Here is a 19,526-nt window from a genome sequence, read left to right as displayed (position 1 = left end):
GAGACTCAGGCGGACATCTGTCTGCTTCAGGAAACGCACCTCCTACCCAGGGATTGCGCCAGACTGCGTTCCCATAAATTCCCCACGCAGTTCTTCTCCTCTAATAACACCAAAACGGCAGGGGTGGCGATACTGGTGGCTCGACGATTTCGGGGTGAGGGTCCCCCACAAGCTGGCGGAGCAGCGGGCCGTTTATTGGTCTACAGATTCCGGGTGGCGGGCACAGCCTTCACAATCGGATCTCTATATAGCCCGAATGACCGGCAGGATAGATTTCTCGAGGCAGCACTGGGGGAGGTGGCGGCTACACCGGACAGACACATAATTGTAGGGGGAGACTTTAACCTAGTCTTCGACTCGGCACTGGATAGATCTGCCCAGCGGTCGCAGCAAGCGGGGGAGTTCTCAGCGGGTAGCAGGGCTCAACTCGTAGACATGGGACTGAGGGATCTGTGGCGTCACTTGCACCCGACGGACCGGGACTACACCTTTTACTCGCACGCACATAAAACTTACGCACGGCTGGACCACTTTCTAGTGACCGAGCCAGTCAGCACGCTGGCCACGGCGGCAGACATAGGAGTAATCTCCATGTCGGACCACGCCCCGGTGACGGCCATCTTCTCGGTACCGCCGGTGTATACTACCCCTGGAGTGTGGCGCCTTCGGGACACCTTACTACACAGAGGGGATGTCATCAAACAGGTGACCGCCGCGATCCGGGAGTACCAATCCCACAATGAGAACACGGAAACCTCCAGGGCGACGCAATGGGCAGCCCTGAAGGCAGTCTTGCGGGGGGAGTTCATTGCGATATCGGCGGCGGATAATGCACATAGACGTAGCAAGCGGGAGGAACTTACGCAGAAAGTCAGGGAACTGGAACAAGTGCATCGCCGAACGGGGGTTCCACGGATATGGCGGCAGCTCCAGGGAGCGAGAAAGACCCTGGTCGCTTTGGATATGGACCGGGCAGAATACGCCGCGCTTCGCCTTAAGCATGCCTACTACGCCGGCGGGGATCGATGTGGCCGCTTGCTGGCGAGCAGGCTCCGAGTGGCGAGACAGAAGCACCGGGTGAAGGGGATCACCGACCCCTCGGGGTCGATAGTCACGGAGGACGGCCTCATCGCGGAGGCTTTCCGCCAATATTACGCGGACCTATATGCTGGGGAACCCCCGGACGAACGCGCCACGAGAGGGTACTTGGACTCGGTCACGCTGCCCACGCTGACGTCGCTGCAGGCGGAGGGACTGGACAGGGACATTAGAGTGGAAGAGGTGATCTCAGCCATTGCCAACCTCAAGCTAGGTAAATCCCCGGGGCCGGATGGCTTTACCGCTTTCTTCTATAAAACGTTCTGCACTACACTCGCACCGATCCTCACACGCCTCTTTAACACCTTCGCGGAACAGGGGACGATGCCGCGGGACTTGTTGCGGGCGTCACTTACGGTTATCCCTAAGCCGGGGAAAGACTGCTCGCAATGTGGCTCCTACAGGCCGATATCCTTATTGAATGTGGATCTCAAAGTATACACGGGGATCCTAGCGACTCGTTTGGCCCCCCTGCTGCCGGGGCTCGTGGGTCCAGATCAGGCAGGTTTTGTTCCCGGGAGGCAGACAGTGGACAACACCAAACGGATTGTGCACATCATAGAAAAGGCGTCGCGGATCCGGGGCGAGAGAATGCTGCTGGCGGTAGACGCCGAAAAAGCTTTTGATCGGGTGCACTGGCCTACCTAGAGCAAGTGCTCGACAAAGTGGGGATACGGGATAAATTCCGTAACATGATATTCAACTGTTACGGGACTCCGACCGCGGTGGTGCGAGTTAATGGTTGCAGCTCCGGGAGCTTTCACATCGAGAGGGGCACGAGGCAGGGCTGCCCGTTGTCACCCATACTGTTTGCCTTGTACATGGAGCTGTTCGCGCAACGTATTAGGGATAACCCAGGGGTGAGAGGAGTGAAAATGGGTGGGTTCTATCACGCTGTCCGCCTCTATGCGGATGATGTGCTTTTCTCTCTGGAGGAACCGCTCCGGGCCCTGCCGGCATGCCTTGCGGAACTGACCTCGTTCGCAGCAGTTTCCGGATTTAAGATGAATATGGGGAAATCGGTGGCCCTGGGCCTGTCGCTTTCGACGGTGACCCGGACGCAACTGCAGCGTCTAGCCCCGATAGTTTGGTCAACGGGCACGATCCCGTACCTGGGGATACAGCTAGCCCCCACCTTGCCGGAGATGACGGCGGTCAATTACGCTACCCTAGGTAGGAAGATACGGGACGAACTGGCTAGGTGGGACCGCGGTACTCTGTTGTTACTAGGCAGGGTGGCAGCCATAAAAATGACTATCCTGCCCCAGATTCTCTATTTGTTCCGGGCGCTCCCGTTGGCGCCGCCGGTTGGGTGGATCCGGCAGATGCAGTCGGAGCTGGGGTTGTTTGTGTGGCAGGGAAAGAAACCGAGGCTGAGGCAGGCGCTCTCCCTGCTGGCGCCTGAGGAGGGAGGCCTGGGCGTCCCGGATCTCCGGAAATATTTTCAAGCAGCTCAGCTGCGATATCTGGTGGAGTGGAGCAAGTGGGAATCAGATAAACATTGGCTCTTCCAGGACCAGGCGGTGGCGGGTAGGCCATTGCAGGAAGTGCCGTTCCTGCGAAGGGCACATCGGCCGGCTAACCTCTATGCCTCCTTTGTCACCAGAGTGCCACTGAGGGTGTGGGACGCCACGAACCTGGCATACGGGTTGACCTCGTTTCCGTCCCCGCTGACGCCCTTGGTGGACAACCCGGACTTTACGCCGGGTATGCAGAGGGGTGCGTTCGCCCATTGGCGAGCGGCCGGCTGTAGAGCGTTGTGTCATCTCTACACTGTGGAGGGGATTATTCCCTTCTCGAGCTTTAGGCAGGAATACATGCTGCCCGAAGCGGAGAGAATGCGATACCTGCAGGCCGGACATTGGGCGCTGAACCCTCAGGTGAGAGAAACTGCGAATAGGAGACTATCCCAATACGAGCGCTGGCTCATGACTCGGTCGTCCGACACGAAGCTTATCAGTGATCTTTATAAATTTCTCCAGTTACCGTCCTCACACTTTTATCACCCGGGCCGGGCGCGCTGGGAGACAGAACTAGGTAGGACACTAAGCCATAAGGAGTGGGAACAGGTTGCGTACAGGGCACGGCACTCGGCGTATCACACAGGCTTGACAGAAACTCTAACGAAGGTGGCTATGTATTGGTACTACACCCCGGCACGCATTCACGCAATGGACAACAGTAAAGACTCGAGATGCTGGCGGGGGTGCGAGCAGGTAGGGACGCTGACCCACGTTTTGTGGGAGTGCCCGCGACTGGGGGACTTCTGGAAGGAGGTGCTGGACACGGTGGACTCCCAGTTTAACATTGAATTACCACGTCTACCGGCCTACATCCTGTTGGGCCTCCCCAACGCATTGATGTACCCGCTTCGATCTCGTAGAGGGAGGCAGATAGCGATAGCGCTAGGATCGGCCATTCAAACCATTCTCACACACTGGCGAACACCCACGCTCCCCACAGTCACAGGGTGGTTGCACAGACTATGGTACGTGCTAGGAATGGAGAAAATGTCACTGACAGCGAGGGGTGAGGCCGAGCAGTACCGGGAGATCTGGGAGCCGTTTATCTCTTTGCTCGCCAACGAATTCAGGGAATTGACATGCCCCAGATACCTCAGACTCTTACGGCTTGCGGAACTGGAAGGGCAGGACGGGTGAGGTCATCCGAGCAGGGGGGCACAGCTGGGCAACATAGCAGAGGGCTGGGTCTCTGGACAATAGCTACGGACGGGGGGGGGGTAGGGGGAAGGAGGAGTAGCGCAAATAGGGGGGGGGGGGGAAGGGAGGGAGGGTCTAAAGCCTGCCGGCGACTGGCTCCAGGGCGTAGGGCAGCTCTCAGAGGATGATTTGAGGGAAGGGGTAGTGGGGGATCACACAGACAGGGCGACAGGGCCTAAGGGTGACTAGGGGGAAGAGGATGATCCATGTGATACTTGCCGGCCCCAGTGGTTGTAGGCGTATGCATGGACTGTTATGGATGGTGCTGGTTTGTTGTTGGAACTTAATAAAGAGATTTAAACATAAAAATACATAAACAAACAAATGCGGCCAGCAACTAAAAGCGGACGGCAGCTACACTAAAGTGAAAGCGCACTGTGCCACACACTTGTATGAAATGAAATATAAAAGTAGTCCCCAAAAACACTTAACATTTAGGAGTGTAAGGAAACTGTTATTGGCTGGTGCTCCTTGCGTAAAACCAGAAATGATGTATTGGAGCGTTAACCAATAAGAAGCCAGAAAATTAAAGCAACGCAGGAGTAAACCAATTGCAAGCAGCAGGCTTGATTTCACTCACTAGAGTGATTACAGCAGGTCTTGCAGACAGCATTTGCGCGCTGATGCTCTTCCTAAATATAAACTACCTCCCTCAGCTACTGTACATCACTCACAAACTGCCTCTGTGAATAACCAAAAAGACCATTCTCCACACTCAAACAGCTGCTCCAGTTTGTATGGCACAATTCTACACTGCTGGTACCCAGATTGATCCTGTACAAGCATACGGCATTTAGGGGGTATAGGGTTTTCCAATATTTAACAGTAGGCCACGCCACCCACCTCCATTCCTTTTTGGACTGGCACTATTGTCCTTGCACTAAATCTTGGGTACTTCCCGAATAGGGTTTTCACCACTCCCTTAAATCGTATGATGTGGCTGAGACCCCAGCAAGTGCATCCCTACCTCACATTTGCCCCCATATGCCACAGCCATACCCTTGAAACACTCAAACACAATTAACCGTCATCTGACAGCCACCACATTTCCCTCTCCGCTTTCTCCTACTATGCAGAATCCAGAATTCCCACCTGGCATGATGGATACGCATTTCAAAGTCTGGAGAGGGGAAGTGTCCCCACCACTGAGTGATTTATATAAAAATGTGACCATGCTCGATAGGCACACATGCAGAAACTGTTCCAGCTGTCAGCGGTAGATGAATTCTGCCATAACCAACTCCTTCAGTGGGCAAAGACACACACTGTTGGGGAAAAGGGTCGCAGGGTTAAGACACCTTTTGAACAATTGTTCTTACAGGGGTGCCAAAGATGGGTATCCCTTTCCTATACACAGCCCTCTGTAGCCTTTCACAGCCACGCAGACCTACGTACCAATCACGTTTGGAGCAGGACCTCAGAGCACCAATAACAGACGAGGTCTGGCAGCTGCTGTGGACTCGGGCGGCTGGGACTTCCATCTCTCTACAAAACGAGCTAACTCCTATAAAATACTCACAAGATGATACTTCACTCCAGCTTGAATACTTGCCATGACGGGGGCCTCTGACCTTTGCTGGAAGGGTTGTGAAATCTGGGCACATATTTCCACATATGGTGGTATTGCCCCCCTGGTGAACCAGTTCTGGAGAGAGGTGCTTCAACAGATTTGCCTGATTTGTTTAATAACTCTGCCAAAGAGCCCATTGGTTCTCCTACTGGGTGGGGCTGGGGAGAACTTGGTCTATCCTTACATGACTCCCATGGAAAGGTTACTTACCGTCTTCCTTTTAGCAGCATGACTGACAATTTCCCACACCTGGAAGAAGCCACTCCCTGTGAGCCTCACGTTGGAACAATTGACTGCATTAAATAACAATAGAATGTAAAAGTTTAAAAGGATTTAGCTATCCTTTAAAACCTATATTAAAAGAGACCCAACCGGCCCTGGTCACCATCATGCCGAATGTCTTTCAATACGCTTGACTGGGAGGACTCTCCTTAGGTTAGCTTGTCCAATAAAGGGGCCGACAAACTCTGATGATTTGTGTTTGATAACATGCCTATGCAACCTGTCGACTTGTTTGCCTGTGATTATGGTACTTATGTTTGGAGATGATATATTGGGTGTATGTTGATGGAGCACCAATCCTGTCACTGCTGGAAACTAAAATCACCCTGGACCCCACCCATCCTCCCTACCACAAAACCCCAAAAATAAAGCTTCAAAAAACAAAAAGGAATAATTGCCAAATGCAGTCTGCTGTATAAAGTATATGCACAGGGTTTCTGTTATGATCGCATACAGATTAAGAAAATATAGCATGTGTTGTACACCATTTGTGTGCCCCGCTTTGTCTGAGTCCGGATGGTTGCATGAAGGCTAACGGCTGTGGGCCACGTGTTGGATCTCTATCTGGATCTGTTACTTAAGACATTTTCTATGTATCAATGTACTATAAATAACATGTTTTACTACCACCCAGATTACTGGCGCCTATTTTATGAAATTATGAATGATGAAAGGCTGAGTTAACATTGCTAGGGTTTGATTTCATGGCCAGAAAATCACACCAGACATCAGCAGCAACCCCTTCACTGTTGATGTTTTTTCAGGATATCAGAATGCAATCTCTGGCCCTGATTACTAGTTTAACACAAGTCAGTACATCTTAAACTGAAACCCAGTCTAACCCTATTAGCTCCCATTCTACTGGCTCCTTTTATGTACCTTCCACTTCGGAGTTGCATACATTGAAAAGACGATGGCTTACTTTCAAATCATTCTCTTCCCATGAGGCCAATTCTAGACTCTGGTGCTGCTTCCCACCCAGATTCCTCTCATATCCTTGAACTGTCAATGGAATATTGAGCATACACGTCCATTTAGTGATTGCCCTAGTAATTTACTCTAAACCATGACACTATCTATTTTAGCATAATTTTCAGTGCTTTTGGAGATCCTAGCAGAATTTGGTGTCCATACTGGATTGCGCATCAATCTCTCCAAATCCATGCTATTTCCCTTTAGGACACTGGTGGGATGGTCAGAGGTAGACCTGCCACCTCTGGCTCTACCATGGGAGACCAAGAGGGTCCGGTATTTGGTATCCATGTTACACACGGAACACAAGACTTTGAGGAGGCAAATATGGGCAGGATAGTGGATGGCTTAAAACGCAATGTTAAATTCTGGAAAACCCTTAGATTGTCCTTGATGGGTAAACTCGCCCTAGTCAAAATGGGGATCCTCCCCAGGTGTCTGTACCTCTTTCAGGGCCCCCTGTGCAATATACATTAGCTGGTTTTCCCAGAATTGAAGAAACTGATTGTGGAATTACTCTGGGACACTGGGAGGAAACGAGTAAGCTTGCCAACATTAAAACGCAAGTGGCGGACGGGTGGACTGGAGGTACCATGCTTAGAGTACTACTATCTAGTGGCACAGCTCTAACACTCGGTGCACTGGCTAGATGATAATGATAATAGGGACATAGACTGTTGAGGGGCACGTGCAGAGGGTGCTCCCTACTGGAGGTCCTGATGATGGTGTCGGGACCACCGGACTGGTTGCAATACACAGTTCGAATGATATGTGGAGCATGGGAACGTACAGTTCGGGTGATATTGAGGAGGGCTCCGATTACGCCAGATATGCATATTTAGGCACTGTGCCCATCCAAAAATATCGAAAGATTCATGACCCTTTGTAAATGGCGTGTGGGCTGCTGCATGAATTTGGGGGTCCTATACCCCAACAACAGATTTATAATGCTTATGGACGCCTCAGAAACGTTCCAACTTGGAACAGGACCATTTTTACAATTCGCCATGTAGCAGCCACGGCACAGGAGGTCTGGCTGTCGTTCCCTGAGACGCCACCTGTTTTCCGTACGCTGGAAGTTCTGCTAGTGATGGCTGGGGCGGAAGGCTGATTTCTCACCTCTACAGGGCCCTAAGGGAGGATGCCCCCAAAAACACGTTGTCAGTACAGGGTAAATGGGAGGCACAGCTTGAGACTCCTCTTACTGAGAGAGATTGGGAAAAGATTCATAAGGGGGTTAAGACCACTTCCACCAATGCGCAATTCAAGCTTCTTCAATACAATGTGTCCATCAGGTGTACCTGGCTCCCAGTAGTCTGCAAAGTATGAACCCGAATCATTCAGCAGAGTGCCCTAGATGCGGAGGACAGTCCGCTAACTTCCTACATATGTTATGGTATTGCACCGGCATACACTGGTTCTGGCAGTCCTTCCTAATGAGGCTCAACTCGTCCACAGGGTGGGAGATCCCTAGGGGACTGGCCCAATGCTTGCTGGGACTCATTCCGTTCCACAAGATAAAAAAGCTAAGCAGGAAGTTCCTTGTCCTGGGGTTGCTCCTGGCTAAACACAGGATTGTGATTGAGTGGATGTCTCCGAAACACCCGGAGGTTGAAGATTGGTTGAGAGATATGGCTGAATGGATAAATGCTGAGGAGTGGCACATGAAAAAGACCCGCAGGGATGAAAAATTAGACAAGGAAATGAGGGCCTGGGCGGAAATGCTCACGGAATTGACGCCGGCGGATGAGCTACCACCGTATATAAAGGGGGCGGCAGGTATATAACTCAGATGCTTTGAAAATTAATTGGTCATGGGAGGCTGACCATGATGATCTCATTCAAATCCTATGTGCTGATGTTTAATGTGGTCCTCTATATGTGCCCCTAATGCAATGCTTTGCGGAATTACTTTTCCATACTTGGGGGAGGGGGGAGGCGGGAGGGGAAGTTAGTTAATATAAGAAGTGAATGATTACTAAGTTGTGAGCCACACACTGGCTCTGCAGAGTTAACGTATGCATCATTATCCCTGAAATGCTAATAAAAAGATAACATTAAAAAAAATCCTTTTCAGTGCTTGCTAGCTGGTCCCATACAGTCCAGGACTCATCCTTTCTCTTACTCTGAGTAGTTATTCCGTCTAAAGTCCTTCAGATGACCCAGTAGTTACATCAATATCAGACGGGGAACAAGCAAGCTATGACTCGCTAAAAATGCATTACAGCATTATATACACATGCAGTGCACACTGCAAAGACACAGAGACTTATGTTATCAAAAAGATTGTTCAGAAAGCTAAGAATAAAACTGCAGAATTCTGTATTAGCACTGACAAAATGCCTTTCCCCTCGATTTGTCACGGCACACAAATTTACAATCAATAATAACAATTGTTTTTTTTCCAAGATTTAAAAATACTGGGAAACACTGATAAAACCCCACCAGAATTCACACAAAAATTGAAACTTGAGAGGAATCACTGCTGATATAGAAGTTGACTATTGTTCCATCTGAATAGCAATTCAGCTATTTCTATCACAGCAATTGAAAGCATCGAAAAATAAAAACCGCTGGCTTTGAAACCCCAGACCTAGAACTGTACTACCTAGGTTCTCAAGCCCCTTTGCAATAAATTGGTAACAACTATCATCCTATTTGCAGCTTGTGGTGGTGGAGCGGGATAATGCACCTCCCATCCATCTGATGTCACTCCTGGCACCCTGAAATCCAGATATATGCGAGATGTGGCCGCAGGTGAGTGCACTGTAAGGGCCTCGGCTCGACTTGGTGGAAAGGTTGACGAGTATGTACTTAATTCGGCATGCCTCCCCTTGGAATACCACCTGCAACTGCCAGTGACACGTGGCCGGAGCAATATATCATCTAGTGGTGCAGGGTTTACAGTGGGGGTGGATCTATACTGAAACAACACCTTAATCACACACGGAGTTTAAAGGAGATAAATTGTACACCCGCTGTAAATCTTCTTATATTATAGTCTATGGGACGCATGTGGAAAGGTTATGCCAGATATTCCGGAGGCACCTGCTACATTCAAAATGCTTGATGGTCTGCTGACCACCACCAAAATAAAATCTATATAGTTCAGTGCAAGAGGGATTGCTGCTGGGTCATCAAAGGGCCAGACAGGAGTCGAAGGAGGAGCTGGACTTGGAGATCACGGATGACATCTGGAAGTTCTGCTGTATGCAAACTGGAATGCTCACATCTAGTAGTAGGCTGCGCATGATTCTTTATACGTTTTTGCAGTAAGTCTACTATATGCTGGTAGCTCTGTTGAGATTTGGCCTCAAGTAGCGCTCACTATGGTAGATGCAGTGTGGGATTCTTGCACCTTGCTTGGGGCTCAGCAAGGGTTCAGGAATACTTGTGAAAGGTGTGCTCTGTACTCACTGTTATGATAGACATACTTGCCCTACAGGAACACATGATTGCCCATCTTGGATGGACAAGGAATATTGACAAGCACAGGAGGTTTGTTGCACTAGTCCTGCTGCTGCAAAGAGACAGGTAGCCTGCTGCTGGGGGAGGCCGGAAGCCCAACAATTTGAACATTTGATTGACACTATGATATATTAAAATGAGCAATCAGAACTTTCTGATGAACTGATGCCAGTGGCCTTGAGATCATGGGACCCCCTTAGGATCTACCTTCCTGCCCGGCACCCAGAAGAGAGCAATGGGGGCGATGTTGGTAGCGCTAAACCAACCTGAGATACTTCCTGTGCACAGCTTTTTTCGGCAGAGCTGGTATGTAATTGTGCGGTATAATAGGTGACATTGCAAGACCATTGTGTTTGCTGACTGTACCACCCTCACCCCACAAGAGACTTTTACAAGGAGAAACTAATTGAGTTATGTTGTATCGGAACCTCTTCAATCTGAAACCCAGTGAGAAGGGTATGTAGTAGCCTGTTTAACAGACCCAGATCCTCAATAAATGATTTTGTGGTCACTGCATCATAGTCTCTTTTGACTGTTATTTTCTTTTCTTTATATATAATTATTGTAATATTGTTTACAATAAAATACCAATTTAAAATCTAGAAATGTGTATCAAACACCACCACACAGGCAACCAGTAAAGTCCACTCTTCTCACAGCAACCTTTGGTTAAAGTGGGTGCACATGTCGTCCCCGTCCTGTCTTGATAGCGCTGGCTTGAAGATCTCTTCTCTCCCTTTAGCTCTTAACATCCCTCTCAAACGTTATAAAAGTGAATGTAAACAACTGTACGCATAAACAATTAATGCAAAGTAGCGGCATGCCCTTTCAGCTATTTCATAATATTAAACAATGATCTTCAAGAAAAACAAAACGTTCCACGCAGTCACTAACCTTCTGGAAGCTCATTTATAACTGATGATGATCGTATACTTCAGCAGAAATGATGAAATCACATGAATGTATTAGCATGAGCTTGATTATCATATTGGCATGAAACAACTGAAGAACTAAACAACATATTAAAAATGTGCATTTGATAAAATCATAGTTGTGTATTGCTCGATTATTTGACTAATACACATTTCATAACAAAATGAAATTTCTTTGAAGGGAAAAAAACTGAATATTTACAACATCTCGAGAATGATAATAAAGATAGATCCATTACATTCAAATGCAGGATTATATGCACGATTATATGCTAAATGATAAATGAAAGAAAACTAGATAACATTGTTAATTTTCATTAATGTGGCGTGGTGCAAAAAGGAAAAAATGTGAAGTAAGACAAAAAGGTACAAACTGTCCCAGAAAACAACTTTTCTTGCAGATGAACTCTGAAAAACCACGAACAGTGACTTGAACACTGTGATGCTATCTCATCACCTTTCCTTTCTTTCAGCTGGTGGTGTTGACATGAACAATCCATAAAATCCAGAGGTTGAAGGTGCAGGAAACAAATTAGTACTTGGAGTACGAAAAGATAATTAAATGGCTTATGAAACAGAAACAACTGAATTAGGCAACATCCACCCAGATGTTGATGTAGCTAATAATGTTGATGAATCACATATGGATTGAAGAACATCTCCAACATCAATAGAATCCAGCGAAGAAGAAATGCCTTTTGGCCTGACTCAGGCAAGAGTAAGGTGTTGGTGCTGAGGAAGAATCAGGAATTGGGGGTATTGATGGCCCATCGTATTCTGCATGCTTAGGAAAGGTAACTGCAATGCAGTGCTGTAGGTTTGATGCACTCTGATTGGTTCAAGTATCTCCTTTGTTATGTTGATAAACGCGATGGGTGGCATTTCCAAAGGAATTTCCAAGCAGGTCATTGTAAACGAACTGACACACCAGAAAACTGGTCACACTTTGTGGGAGCCTCTAATTTGTACAATGAGATAGTCCAAAGCTCAGTTATTGCTGCCAACCATTCTGTTCTAAAATAGAATGCCTTGCTTTCATGGCAATGCTTCTCGGTTGGTTAGCCATACTCCATCTTACTGTTTCTAATTGGCTTTATTTCTTTACTAGAAGAAACTTGAGAATGGTACAGCCAACTATCAGAAATGTTGTTGAAAAACCACCAAACCGACTTGAAAATATTGAACTAAAGAGTAAAGGAATACATCTAAACAGTGTTTAAAGCAAGTTAATAAACCAAATGTAAAACTTGAGTTATGTCTGTTGTATTTCAAGAATGGAAGATGGTTTGCAAGAGGTCGACAAAATGAGTTGTAACCTTAGTCTGCAAGAATCTTTAATTCTTAGATAAATAATGGGTTGTTTGTAAGCAAAACGTTTCTGCTGCTGAGGTTCAAGACACTTCTTTTTGCCATAATTTTGCAACAAGCTTACTTAATATATCAAGCCACATATTTATCAACTTTTTTGTATGCTATGGAAGACTTTTAAACCATGTTCATGGAGAGAGGTGCAAAGTGATACTTTACAATTTTACTGTGTTTTTTGTAAACAGGTAGGTAAATCCAGCTGATATCCCACGGCATATTTTATTTTTCTTAAACGATCGAAATTCTTTCCTAGAAGTGTGTGATAAGTGGCAATGAGTAGAGCAGGTGTTACCCGTAACCTACAGTTCAATCATGGCATCAAAAGGGTTACATGTTACATGCGGAGTGATGAAATCACAAAGGACCAAGTCATCTAGTGGATTAGTGCATCCGGATGTACTTCTGAATCCTGGATTTTCTTTATTGTAACAGTGGCATATGAATGGGCACTCCCATGCATGATATAAAAATGCAGTATGTATTTTTTTCATACCAGCCCAGAGACCTTTTTTCTTGACAGTCTCATGGATATAAAAATCATAATGGGTAGTGAGATTACTACATGTTGGAGCCACATGAAATATGGATTTCAACCAAAAAACAGGATACTTTCTACTGCCTCAGTACTTAAGAGTATATGTTGCTTCTTTTTTGGTCATCGTTTTTGGTTGGATTATAGGAGGCAAATACTGCGCTCTCTCTGCGTAACACTTTGCCAGATTTCAGGGTTTGCAATGACCAATTTAATTACGTGAAAGCTTGCATCTGAGTCCATCCTTTTTACAAAAGGCTTCAAACGTCTTCCAAAACATGAGTGGCGGATGCAATTATGGTGTTTGATTGTGTGCACTTGTTTTGAGTGTCTGGAAACCATTGTCAGTTACTTTAAATGTGATTTCTATGATTTCTGTATCTGCCTTTCTAGTTCTTTCTGCAGCTTCCCTTTCTGAGTGTGCCTGCTCTTCTTTAGTATTGGCATATATTATTGTGGATATAAAGTGTTTTGTTTTCACTGGATATGGTCCTAAAAAAAAGTAAATTCAGTTTTCATTAATTGTGGACTGATGCTCCTTTACAGCAGTTAAGCTGTCCATGTTTGCCCACACTATGTAGTTACTGTTAAGGGAGTGTATACATTGGACCTAGGGTCTAGTAAATTTGCTAAAAGTCCAGCAGCATTGAAAATAAATATGTTCATACATATTGGCATATATAGGCCATATGGCAACTCCTTTAGAATCAAATGCCATCAAATTGTACGTACCATTCCGAATCATTTAATTATCAGTATGGTTTTCTTTCCAATGCCAACCTGAAAACTGTGTTGAATTAACTTTTGGAATAGGTGGTGCTTTTAAATCCATAGTGAAAGCAAAGTCAAGGCAGGTGGTCTGCTGAATTTGTTTGTTCTAAAACACAGTTTCTTTGGGTATCATGCATGCTCTAAGTAAGGCCACTGTAGCTTTAATTTAAAAAAATAAATGTGGTACCCCTAGGGCTTTTTTCATTTATAATTTCCTTCCAACATTGATATCCTTGGATGGCAAGTAATAAACTGAATTGTGCAGAATATATGAACTTATGTTTGGTAATTAGACTTTACTAATGTTTCTCAGGTTTCTGAGAATAATGAAAAGCTGAGCAGTTATACATGTCATCAGAATAGAAATAGGGAAATTTCTATTGAAACATGCTCAAACTGTGTATAATTATATATTTGCTATGGACTACTAGCTCTATGTATGTAATGATGACCTCAATCATCATTTAAATATGGATCTTCGCTATCCAATGTAGTATATAGAGACAAATCGGTAGTCAGCTGCTTAACATCGTTCCATGAATCCGAAGGAGGACCAGGAATTAGAACATCATCTGAATGTACTTTTAAAACCGAATTCCTCTGAGTTAGTTCTATCTACCCCATATCCTTATAAGGGACTCTTTTTCAAACGACACCACCCAGCACAGGATTGACAGTTATGCTTACAGCATGATACTCCAGATCTACTCTGTGAGAAGAGGAATACAGTGCCAACTCCTGAGCTACCCACATGAAATGGCCCATTTGATCAGGACTAGTATTCCCATTCATTAGTAGCAAAATTGTAATCAGCATAGTAATCCACATCAGAAGGAAAACTATTCCAGTAGCAATCCACATATAATACCATGGTAGTAAATGGTATCGGTCTCAAAAGCAGCAGCAAATAAAGAGTCACCTGTAACACTGACCAACTGCAGAATGGGTCGGGTTAAGTCTCTTGGTTGAAAATCTGCATGACCGTCATTCTCATACAGTGCAGTTTCTTGTGGTGGCTCCATCTCCATAGATGTTGGGTTGGTTGGTGGTTCATAGTAAACTACACAACAGTAGTTTCAACTGTTGGGAATGTTGCAATTGCAGCATTAGTTTTCTCCAAGGAAGCTGGCACTTGGTGTAAAGCTGTAGACTTAGCAGGATCCTTTATTCCTAGGGTAGAGGATCAGGATTTAAGCTTGGTAGTACTCTTTTAGGGGCAGGTCTTGCACAGAAGGGAGATGATGTATGGGTCTACTTCGAAGGAACCTTGGTGTTAATGGGGGTTTTCTGAATAGGTTTGGGTACATAATGTTTTTTAATGTTATTGATTGGCACTTTGCTGTTTTTCTTTGAAGCAGACAATGGTGATAAGATTGCGGTCTGTATGCCTTCTATGTCAAGAACTGGAATGGGTCAAGAGCTGGAAGACTGCTCAAAAACTTGATTATTAGAAATCTTTTCTTGGACTAGTTTTCCCACTTTGGGTATCCACCTGTCAGCAACTTTAAGAATCTTCTGAGGTTTACATTGTATAGCTTAGTTTTGACTTCTTGGAGTCTCTGCAGTATTACGGCTAATCTCTGGGACTGTCAATTTTCACTCTGCAAACTTTTGAGAGACCTAAATATCCGGCACGTACACTGATACTCCAAGAAGCATTTCATACGTAGTGCGACCACCTAATACTCCTCTAGGCAGATTATTTACTGGTCTCTGTGCTCCATACATTTTATGTAGCCAACTCAGTCCTGTACACAATACGCTATTAGTCAAAGCTTGTTTAACCGCACCGTTGGCATGCTGTACTTACTCATTACGTTCCAGATGGTATAGCAGTCGTACTCCCAGTGCAGATATAGCATCCCTGAATGCCTTAGCAACAAATGCAGGACCATTGCCTGAATCAAAGGTATGACCTGCTCTGATAGCTACTAGGCACTGCAAGTCTCCTATGACCACTTGAGCATTGGCATGTTTTGTTGTCAAACTCAAACAAACCTGGCACATAAATCACAGCAACCAATAAATAAATATATATCGGTTCATACTTGTGATCAGCGACCCATGATCAAGAAAATCATCCCAAAAAGGCAATCAGAGATATTAAGGGTTGTCTGCGATGGTCTAACAACAGTAGAATATTTATCTGTTGACAAATATTGCATTGCTGCACATATTCTTCAGTCTGTACCACTGAAACAGTTGCACCTATGGCAACATGTGCAGATGCTATCCATGCATGAGCTGCCTTACCTCTAATCTAGGTCACTTAGTAGGACTGTTTCTCTCCTACTTCAGGTATGAAAACCATTGGAGCCTTATGTGCAGTAATGGTGTAAGAATATTAAGATGGAAAGCCATCAGGAGGTTTCTCTCTTTTTAATGTTTATTGAATCTCGGCCAAAATATCTGTGTAGGAAAGTGCCCCTTTTCCCATGGTTACCAACCCCCCCCCCCCCCCCCCCCCCCCACACACACACACTTTTTGCCTGACATCTGATGCAATCTGACTTGCTGTGCCCTGGGTCCCTGACAATCAGGCTTCCAAGGCCTGTATTCTTTACCAAAGCTGTACCTTTGTACCCACAGTTGGCACTTCTCTCGCCACAGATAAGCCCCTTGTAATATATACTATGGATATCAAGGGAACTGAGACCAGAGAAGGCCTCTAAAGGCTGCAGCACCTATTGTGCCTCTCTTCAAGGCCCTGTACCTTAACACCCACACACTGCCATTGCAGGCTGCGTTTTTTGGTTCAGAGAAAAGTGTGGAATCGACATGGCACCCATCCATGTGTGCCATGCCTACAACCCACTGCCTGAGACCTAGGTAAGCCACCCTCTAGGAGGGTGCACTAGCTTCAGGTGAATGGCTTCCCACCATTTGCTACCATCAGACAGGGTTCTGGACCACTGGGTAGAAAGCCTCCACTCTCTGGGTCCAGAAACAAAGCCCATCCGCGCTAGAGGTGTCATGTCTCCTCCCCCAGGATGGGTTAGATCCCTGAAAGGGAAGCTTCAAAGGACTGCTGCCTTTGTGAGTTGTCCCTGCATTTTGCTGCCCCCAGCAACTGGCTCCCATTCGTTCTGCCTCGCAGTTTGTGCGGGAGAATCGGCTGGAAAACCAAACTAGGAGGGAGGTGTCCCAACCTTTTCCAAAGCCACCCCTCAGGTGGGGGAGGCGAGGCACACATCTCAGTCCCCTCCATCTTGAAGATGAGGGGACCCAACCAATCAGGAAGAGGACCATGCCCCCCTCCCACTGGAGGGTGGCATAATAGGGGGTGTATCCACCCCAGGGAAGGGATCCATTGGTCCTGACCTGCAGACCCTTTTAACGCCCCTAAACCTAGTATTTAGGGGCCACCCTGAACCTTGCCTCCTCCAATTCGAGGACGAAAGGACGACTGAAGACCTGTGCTGACCCAGGCAGAAGAGGACACCTACTGCTTAAGCCCCAGCTCTACCGGCCTGTCCCGTCTCCAACCTGCCTATAGCGAAGAACCCAGCATGTCCAGGAGCCCCCCAGAGCCCGGGTGACCTGCCCTGCACTCACCTTATAGACTGTCCCCCGTGAGCACCGGAGAAACAAAGACTCCAAGACCAGGACTCTGCAATTCTGCACCACTCTGCACTAGATGCACACGGCCTAAGTTCGAGTGGCCCAACATCACGAGGAGGTCTCCCCCGCGATCCTGATCTGGTGATCCCTGACTTCCCTCAAGACAACGCCTGCAGCCTCAACCTGAAGGGTCACACTGACCGCGATCGGAGCAGGTAAGAAAACCAGACTCCAGACGATACCCCGGCACCCGACGCCTCATGGTCCGACTTACCTCTCCAGCCAGTGGTCGCCTTCAGGAAGCCTCCCCACCCAAGCCTGCAGCCACTTTGCCGAACTGAACGTCTCCATTGTCCTAACCCTCAAAACTCCCACTTGTAAGAAGTTTACTTACCTGTGAAACCGATAACCATTTGTCTCCCATAGGAACCCATGTCATGAGATTTTGGCCACTGATGGGGTAACTTGAGTGCCTACCTAGACCTTGGGGAACCTTGGTCCTTAACCCCAAAACTGTCACTTGTAATACGTTTACTTGCCTGTGAAACCGATAACCATCTTTCTCCCATAGGAACCCATGTTATGAGATTGTCGGCCTCAAATGTTTCAAGTGTTGAACTGTTGTTTTGTATGAGGAAACAGTAACGATAACTCCAGCCAAGAAAAGTCTTGCTTACCTTGTATTGAGAGATCCTTATGTGTGGTGTCTAGGCAAACCACCTCAATACTCAAAGTAATCTAAAAATAACTGAAGTATTCTGAAAGTAATTATTGTGTAATGTAAACTGCTTTTTGAAAGCAAAAACAAACCTGTAAGTAATTAAAATTCAACCACACTGCATTTCCTTGTCACGTCTTGCATTTGAGAGTATATTTTACACACCTGTGCCAAGTCCTGTTTGGTTCTAAAAATAAAACATAAGTATACTTTTTTTTATACTCCCCCCCCCCCCCCCCGCCCCCCCAATTGGTCTGGATGCAGTCTCTGAGTGTGTGCCATCAGTCTTGATTGAGTGAATATAATAAATACTTTACACACCTTCTGGATAAGCCTAACTGCTCACCCACACTACCACAATTCTGTGCACACTAAACCTTACTTTGGTATAGTATGTACAGAGTCAGCTTCCTACAATCTGTGTTTAACTTAGTTTGAGATCAAGTTACATAGACAAAAGTAACCTTACCCTGGAGGGTGGCCACCTTTCCTCAAAGTGCTTGTTTTTAATTGACTTCCCTTTTGAATCTCTGACTCCATCTAAATTCCAGTGTAGTAAATCTACACTGTAGCCTTTAATGAAATATGCTGAAACAGACACTGTTAATGTGGGAACTAATTGGTCAGCCTTTTGTAATGCAAGTAACACGTTGAATTTCTACTAACAGTGCAGTGGAGTCACATAAAAAGGTGTGTGTGTGTGCATAGTTCTTTGAATTCCACATCTTTACAAGCTCCCTACACTGCAGCACAAGCCACGGCATGTGTGTTTAGTTTCAACTAAAAGCAGTGCAGAGCCTTCTGTGTAGACCACACTCTTATATACTTGTGTGGGTAAAACATTAGAAGTTTGCTATACATTCTGAGTATACTGAAAAAATGCCTGCAAGCAGAGAGTAGGGTCATATTCAAAGGTTACCTCAGCTGAATGTAAAAAAGAGGCCCACTGCTCCCAGAGCAGGTGTAGAGCGCGAGCATTAGGTTTACTTGCTTTTGTTTACTGCCTAAAATGTAGGTATAGGAGAAGCTATATTGATTTGTTTTCCGTATGCCAAAGGGTGCTCTCTCAATATGGCTGTCTTAACCGGAGAAATGAATTATTCGGTAGAATTGAAAGATGCTTCAATTGTATAGCACAAATTTGATCTTTACGCTGTTTTCTGTCCTTTGTTGTAAACTACGTATGTGTAGCCTGAGGTTTTTGGAGTAATTCTTATTACTAGTTTTGTTTTGTTATCCCTAGTCTGTAAATATTTAGCAATCTAACAGGTCTACTAGCAGTACTTGTAAGATAGCTGTGTGCTTTTCTGTTCAGTGTTTTTCAAAAATCTTTGGAAAAATCAAATCATACCAGGGCTGTGTCAGCATTATGCGGAAATTAAGCCCTCCTGAAGTTAAGAAATCCCATCAAGACTTGTAAAGTTCTTTACATTTTTGGACGTTGTAACTTAGCACACACCTGCAGGAAGTTTGATGCAAATCCTATACCCTCACTGGGTAATTCATACCCGAGAAAATTCACATTAAAAAACAT

General features: G+C 46.0%; 1 protein-coding gene across 2 annotated transcripts in view; it reads left to right on the top strand.

Moving 5' to 3' along the window:
* The window catches only part of PGS1 (phosphatidylglycerophosphate synthase 1), a 747,017-nt gene extending 734,724 nt beyond the window's left edge, over nucleotides 1–12,293 (top strand). Inside the window, exons 10-11 of one of the 2 annotated variants that reach the window (XR_014966596.1) lie at nucleotides 9,307–9,399; nucleotides 11,516–12,293. The gene's annotated coding sequence lies outside the window, so the exon portion shown is untranslated. The remainder of the gene's footprint in view (nucleotides 1–9,306; nucleotides 9,400–11,515) is intronic. The other variant, XM_085617472.1, reaches the window with a different exon arrangement.
* The last annotated feature ends 7,233 nt before the right edge of the window (nucleotides 12,294–19,526 follow it).

This window comes from Triturus cristatus, chromosome 7, assembly GCF_964204655.1.
Source record: "Triturus cristatus chromosome 7, aTriCri1.1, whole genome shotgun sequence".
Taxonomy (NCBI): Eukaryota; Metazoa; Chordata; class Amphibia; order Caudata; family Salamandridae; genus Triturus; species Triturus cristatus.
This window is presented reverse-complemented; position numbering and strand designations above follow the sequence as displayed.